This window comes from Ictalurus punctatus, chromosome 25 (assembly GCF_001660625.3).
Source record: "Ictalurus punctatus breed USDA103 chromosome 25, Coco_2.0, whole genome shotgun sequence".
Classification (NCBI taxonomy): Eukaryota; Metazoa; Chordata; class Actinopteri; order Siluriformes; family Ictaluridae; genus Ictalurus; species Ictalurus punctatus.
In genome coordinates, this window is record NC_030440.2 from 6,460,789 (window position 1) to 6,468,288 (window position 7,500).

Below are 7,500 nucleotides of genomic sequence, written 5' to 3' on the forward strand. Positions count from 1 at the left end.
AGCTAAGTCTGTTTTTTTTTGTTTAATCCTTGGGTCTGTGTATTAACTTATAGAATCGTAGGCAAATATTAGTGTAAATGTGCAATTTCTTGCATTAGATCAGTTAACCACACCTGCACCTCTTCTCTAACCCAGACTAGCTTTCACACCATTTGCACAATGTGAGGTTATCAGCATGCAAAAGGCTTACGGTGGTGTCCGTCACATTTGTAATTATGGTATTTTAACCCCAAACTCCCACAATTCATCAGTTGGTACTGAATTAAATTTCCCTCTTGTAACTACATACTTGTACTTGTTGATTTTAACTAAAGAATAATGCGTTTTCAGATGAATAACTCAATAATAAACTAAACATTAAAGGTTAAAATGACTAAACATCACAGGGGTAAAAACACATCACTGCTATTGGCACTACCACTTCAGCAGTGCAATTAGCTTTAAAGATGTGGTGCTTCTAGACTCAACCAAAGTAATTACAATGTAATTTATTTTCAGTCTGTTATGACATGATGGTGGATTGAGTTTATGGTATTTGTGAAATTGCATGATATTGCAATGCAATTGCAAAAATGAACGAACCTTTACCATGTTCAGTTGAAGTATTTACAGATGCTTGTAATGTCGTCACTGATTAGCCTTCCACAGAAGCATTAAAGTGGAGTAATTCAGTTAACTCTAGACATCTGAGATCTTTATTCTTCAGATGCCAAAAATGTTATTTCATTTAGTTCTGACCCAAATTGCAGCGATTACCAATAAAATAAATTCGCCCTCTGGGATTTACGAACTCGGTCCAAGTCTGATTCACGAATTGAAATTCTTTTGCGTTCGGTTCAACGATCTAAATTATACGTCATTTTAATTTTTACAGAGCGTATATAATAAATATAGTATATCATGGGGAAATTATCCGACAGAAGAGAACTTAAGGTGTGTGATCTGTTAACTGAAGAGCAGATTATTTGTTATATAAATCGTTTAGTACATGGAAAACCAAATACACTGTAGGATGGCAAAATACTGCTGGGTTTGATGTCGTGTTGCGTGCAACCCATAGAAACAGCCTCAGCTTATTTTTCTGTTATTTATCATTCAGTAACTACTATGAGTTATTTCAAAAGAAAAATGAGGAAGGAAAAAAAGTATGTAGTTACAAGGGTGAGGAATGTTAACCTCAACCTGATGACAACTCATGGGATTATAAAAGGTGGCAACAAGTAGCACAGAGGTGTCCAGGCTTATCTGCAAAGGGCAAGTGTGATTGCAGATTTTCATTCCAACCAAGCAGGAGGCGCATCTTATAGTCAACCGGCCAAGATCAGGATCTAACAGATTGAACATGCGGAATCAGGTGCTGCTCCTTCTTGGCTGGAATGAAAACGTGCAGCCACATCGGCCCTTTGCTTAAAACACAATCCATACCTATATTTCCTCATATGAATTTAAGGAGTTTTTCCTCGCCACCTCCACCACGGGCTTGCTCAATAGGGATAAATCCACACACTTAAAATCTGTCTCCTGTGTTTATATATTTCTGTAAAGCTGCTTTGAGACAATGTCCATTGTAAAAAGCGCTATATGAATAAAACAGAATTGAACTGAATTCTTAAGTACTCAGTACACCACAGAACCAATTTACGGTTATTTATATTCTTATTAACGCAAAAGGTTGTGTAGAATATCTTTATAAATGATCTAGGAAACCTGTTAGATCTGTCATTTCTGTAAGAAAATGTTTGCACGTCATATCTCGATTGTTGCTTGAATAAGACAATGTTCCAGTGTCGGTTTATGTTTAAGAGGGATTATGTGTGCAGAAAAGAACAAGTTTAAAGAGGATGGATACCGTCCCTGATAGCTTACAGGAGGCTTGGAGTCCAATTAACAAGGATATAAAGGATATACTCCCAAACTCTAAAATGATCTATTGCGATATTGACCTCAGTGCCTTGTACTTCCAGAAGCATTTGCTCTCCATCATTTTCTCCCCGCTAACCAATTCATCAAACATTCCACAGTTTTAGTTTTGTATTACGATTTCCCCCTAAGCTTTGGTAATGACTAAGTTCAGCTCGTAGGCTGAAAAGAATAGAAGACTGGGCAGACCTCCTCCCTGTGAGAATGATTGAGTTTCTAGCAAACAATGGCAGCCTTATTTTTTCACAAAGAAATATCAGAGCGGTGGCCAAGCAAATCACCTGGTTCCACAGACTTTTGACGTCCTGGAATAATTCATTTAATCTACTGCTGTGCACATATGGCTACAGTATACTTTACCCCAGTCTGAGGTTTATGCACTCGAAGAGCAATGCTCTGTGTGTCTTGCTCAGATTCCGGCCTGCTGTAATATTCTTCCATTCATTCTTGGTTTCATTTGAGCACCTTTGCATGAGCTGTCCTTAGTCCAAACACTTATTAAAGTGGCGTTAACAGAAGCTGAGAAAAATAAGCCGTGATAGGCGATAGCCCTCTGACACGTATGTTATTTATATCTGTCAGTTTGTGTTGTCCATGGGGTGATTAAACTCTCGATCCGTGCATGTTACACGTTACTCCATCAATCATCCTCGATCGACTGCTGGACACGGTGAAATCTGCTCCCAATAAATCGACTACTAGTTTTACCTTTCACGCAGAACAGCACTAAACGCCAGCGGATACATTAGGACGGTATCTTGCATATTCAATTCAATTCAATTCAATTTTATTTGTAATGCGCTTTTTACAGTAGACATTGTCTCAAAGCAGCTTTACAGAAATATCAACATGGTATACAGATATTAAAGGTGTGAATTTATCCCAACTGAGCAAGACACTGAGTGGCGACGGTGGCAAGGAAAAACTCCCTAAGATGTTTTAAGAGGAAGAAACCTCGAGAGGAACCCGACTCAGAAGGGAACCCATCCTCATCTGGGTAACAACAGATAATGTGAAAAAGTTCATTATGGATTTATATGAAGTCTGTATGGCGTTAGGAGCAGCCGTATTCCCAGCAGTCTGGAATTAGAGAAGATTTGAGCTCCATCCAGAGGAAGAAAGGATCTGGATCTCTAGTATCTCCATAAATTCGTGTGGGGCTCGGCGAAAGGAGAGAGGGAGAAAAAAGATTATTATGACTACGAAGTAGTAGAACAGAATCTAGTCAGGGTAGGCTTGACTAAACAAATACGTTTTAAACCTAGACTTAAACACTGAGACTGTGTCTGAGTCCCGAACACTAATAGGAAGACTGTTCCATAACTGTGGGGCTCTATAAGAGAAAGCTCTTCCCCCTGCTGTAGCCTTCGCTATTCGAGGTACCGTCAAATAGCCTGCATCTTTTGATCTAAGTAGGCGTGGCAGATCATATAAAACCAAAAGGTCGCTTAGATATTGTGGCGCGAGACCGTTTAGTGCTTTATAGGTTAATAAAAGTATTTTATAATTAATGCGAGATTTTACTGGGAGCCATTGCAGTATTGATAATATCGGTGTGATATGGTCGTATCTTCTAGTTCTAGTTAGGACTCTAGCAGCTGCATTCTGGACTAACTGGAGCTTATTTATATTCCTACTGGAACATCCAGACAGTATGGCATTACAGTAATCTAATCTAGAGGTGACGAATGCATGAACTAGTATTTCCGTATCATGTAGTGACAATATGTTTCTTATTTTAGAAATATTTCTGAGATGAAAGAAAGCTATCCTAGTTATATTATCTACATGAGCATCAAATGATAGGCTGGAGTCAATAATCACTCCAAGGTCTTTAAGTGCTGTACATGATGAAACAGAAAGACCATCCAGAGTAACCATGTGATCAGAAAGATTACTTCTAGCTACACGTGGGCCTGATAAAAGTATTTCTGTTTTAAATATATACTATAAACATTTTTCAACCAATCAGGCCTTTTTCAGAGAGGAAGTAGACCAATGCAATTCACAGAGGAAGAAAAATGTGTGAGGTGGAACTCTGGTCTTATTTCTTGTCCAAAATAAGCACACTCTTATGGAAAAATGACACTCAATCCTCGTCCAGGAGTGTTTGCTGTTCATACTGATCCTGTGATTATACGTCAAAAGTAATTACTCTGTGGGATTTTGCAGCGTAAAAATGAACAGATTATTTACTCAGCGGCAAATATTATATGTAATATTGTTTGAAAAGAAATAAGAAAATAAACACAAGCTGCAACATCACTTATATGCCGTATGGCATGTTTAAACAGTGTAAGCTTACAAGCCCTTCGAAGTAGACCGCTACAGGGACAACACATATAATAATGAGCGTAGTGTAGCATGGTGTAAAATGACTGAACACCTAGAGAGCACCACAGCAGACAGTAGAGCTGCACACACTCTTAATGCAGGACTCGGTCATTATGAGTGTTTAATGGCAGCCTACACATCAACGCCCTTTATTTCTTTCCCCTTCCCAAGCCACAGAAGTTCCTTTTCTGTTCCTATTTTTAAGTACAAGTGATCTCAATTAAGGACCTCCACGAAGGATGAAGGCGGCAGACAGTCATGCCAATAAGAGCAAAAAGGAAATTGCCTTTGTAGCCGGCCCCTCCTCTACCGACCACAGCAAGCCTCCATCTCAACTCTGATTTCCAGACGAGGCTGCCATGCCGCATGCTGCACTCAACCAAAACAGCCAGAGGAAGGCACTCGACGTGCACCCGCTCCTTCTTTAGGCCTTAATGGAAAATCTCCTACCCTGTCGCATTTCTGTCCTATCACTTCTGTGCCATCTCTATCGTCTCAGCCATTTCTGCGTGGTTGCAGTTTGCTGCCTTCTCAGACCCTTTGCCTTATTTCATAGCTTGGCAAGTAGAGTTTTAAGGCTGCATTACTGTGATGATGTCATCAGCCGTTCAATGACAAATAGTAATTATGGGCTTAAATTAAATCTAGGGATCGAGAGGAGTTGAGGCGGTCTTCCTGATTCAGTAAGAAATATGTTTCTGTGAATGTGTCATTCCTCTCTCTTTTTTTCTCTCCCTCTCTGTCAAACACACACACACACACACACACACACACACACACACATATACAAATACACTCTCACACATTCTCTCCGCCCCTCTGTTCTGCTGCCTGCCAAGGATGGAAAGTAACTGTTTGAAACTGGAAGGTTCCGTGGCCCCATCAAAATGCTCCACACATAAAACCATAATTAAGTGTCTTTAAAAATGCACCACTGTGAAATGGAGCCTTGATCCAGGGACTTAAGAGGCTGGATTTTTCCTCGCAACCAATGAAAGAATGCAGGACTAGAGAAAAACACACACACACACATACACAGAAAAACATTCATGTAGCATGTTACATAATACCAGGGCTTTATGAATCAAAATTGTAGTCATTTGGATATTGTTACCACCCTGGAGCTCAGTGTCTCCTTTTATTTAATGTAGAAGTCAACAATGGCTCCTTTGTCTCGTGCCCTTATTTATAATAAGGTGTGTATCAGCAGGGGGTTGGTTTGTGCATGGTGATTGCACAAACTCTTTACCAGTCTGATGAGGTATCCGCATAAAACCATACTATCATCCCTGTGACAAGCTCTTCCTATCACTCCATAATCAGATCCGCATCAGCTCCTGGTTCTCTTACATTGTGTCCCTCTAAACTAAGCACATAATATCATCAGGTTCTGAGTCTGATCAGTTCAGACACAAAGGTTGAAAGATGAACAAAGGTGATGAACAACAAAAAAGCGAGCTCGTGTCCTTTATAAACCGAACAGCTTCAGCCCCTCGCCTTTGTGGCACATCAGAGGCAGCTGTGTGGGCTGCTCTCGGCTCATTAGGACATCAAACGACAAGCCCCGAAAGGAGTGGGCAGGGTCCCGGTCTCAAGGCACAGAGAATGATTGAAATTAAGTGCGTACACTCCACATCGATATTGCTGGCAGATGGCGCCCATACTGTACAGCAAAGTGGATTCAGATGTCACAAATGCTCTTTGATATCTCTTTGTATATGACTTAACACACAGTTTGGTTTAGGCATGTCAACAGCCTCCCTGATTCCGCGATTAGATTTTATTTGCACCATTGTTTTATTGATTGTCATGGTAATCAAAATGTTTTTTTTTTTTTGATGAATTACAGTATATTTGCTGCTCATTTGAGTGACCGTCAGCAAGGCTGTCCTAGAAACAGTCACATACTGTAAAACAACACTCTTTCCCCATTGAGCATACTTCTGGCCCAGAGCGAGTAAATGATGGAGAAAGCGAGACACCCCAGACTGTTTGAATAATATGCAGTGCAGTTTAACTAGGGATATGTTTAATACCGTTACAACCTTAATTACAACTCTACTGATTTATCTGTCCATAAATTTAAAGTTAATATTTTAAAAATCACTGGCCAGTCTGAATCATATTTTTAGTGTTCTGGGCAGAAAGAGAAGGAACGTAATTCAATAGGCTTTTTTCCTCTGTCATAAGGATGTGCCATATGCATGCCTGTCTGTGCTTCAAGAGTTTTTCTATCCTTCCCACATCCTTACAGTGAAAGACATACACTTTATATAAAGTCCCACACACACACACACACACACAATAATGTATATTCATATCCAAAACACACACACACACACATACAGTATACACACAGTGTATGTGTGTGTGTGTGTGTGTGTGTGTGTGTGGTAATACCACCTCTCGTTTCTCCATCACCACACATTTGTGGTTGTAGGTCGCATCCCCATAAACTTGCATGTGGAAATAAGGCACCATACTTCAGTAAAGCTCTGTACAGAACTGCCATCAGTATTTATTTGTGGCCAGTTTGACTCGCGATAGTGACTGTGTTTTAAATGTTCCTGATGGGAAACGACAGGACTTCTTTCCATCAAAGAGTGCGATTGCCATCTATAGTACCGTTCAGAGATGACAAACCAGCTCTCTTGAGACTAAATCCATGAGGGCTGTATGATATTAGCTTTATCTGATCCTACAGAGCGTTTGCGTTTCTGATCTATCTGCTTATCCTGCTCATGCATTTGCAGTGTTTCCTTCTTCTTAACTATCACAGCTGTCTTGAGTATAGTGTTGAGCCTGGTCTGTTTTATCCAAAAGTTATTTACTTACAGTTGTTGTTACTTATCAGTTGTTTGAGTGAAGACATTGTGAAATGGACAGTGCAGGAGCTATTAGTAGTAAATAAGTAACAAACAAATGAGAACAACATAAGCACGTCAGGGTGGTGCTGAGGCTAATGATGCAGATTAACAGACTATTAATTATCCAGTGTTATGAAATGTATCAGAAATCATAACCACATTAGGTGTATAGTTTGATACAGCATCGTCTAAGCAGGAAATGAAACAAATGGGTCATATTAACCCTGCTAAAAAAAAAACCCCAATAGATACCATCACAAAAATTTGTAGTGGTTTCCAGTACAAATACCATTACAAACGATCAGCTAACCATTGAAACCATTATTGATCCTTAATGGTATCCAGTGCTACCAACAGAAGGCAACATATCACCAGTAGA

At 39.7% G+C, this 7,500-nt stretch overlaps 1 protein-coding gene across 3 annotated transcripts in view; it reads left to right on the forward strand.

The window, feature by feature from the left end:
- Window positions 1–7,500, forward strand: part of runx2b (RUNX family transcription factor 2b) — a 33,085-nt gene that overhangs the window by 5,470 nt on the left and 20,115 nt on the right. The window lies entirely within an intron of this gene.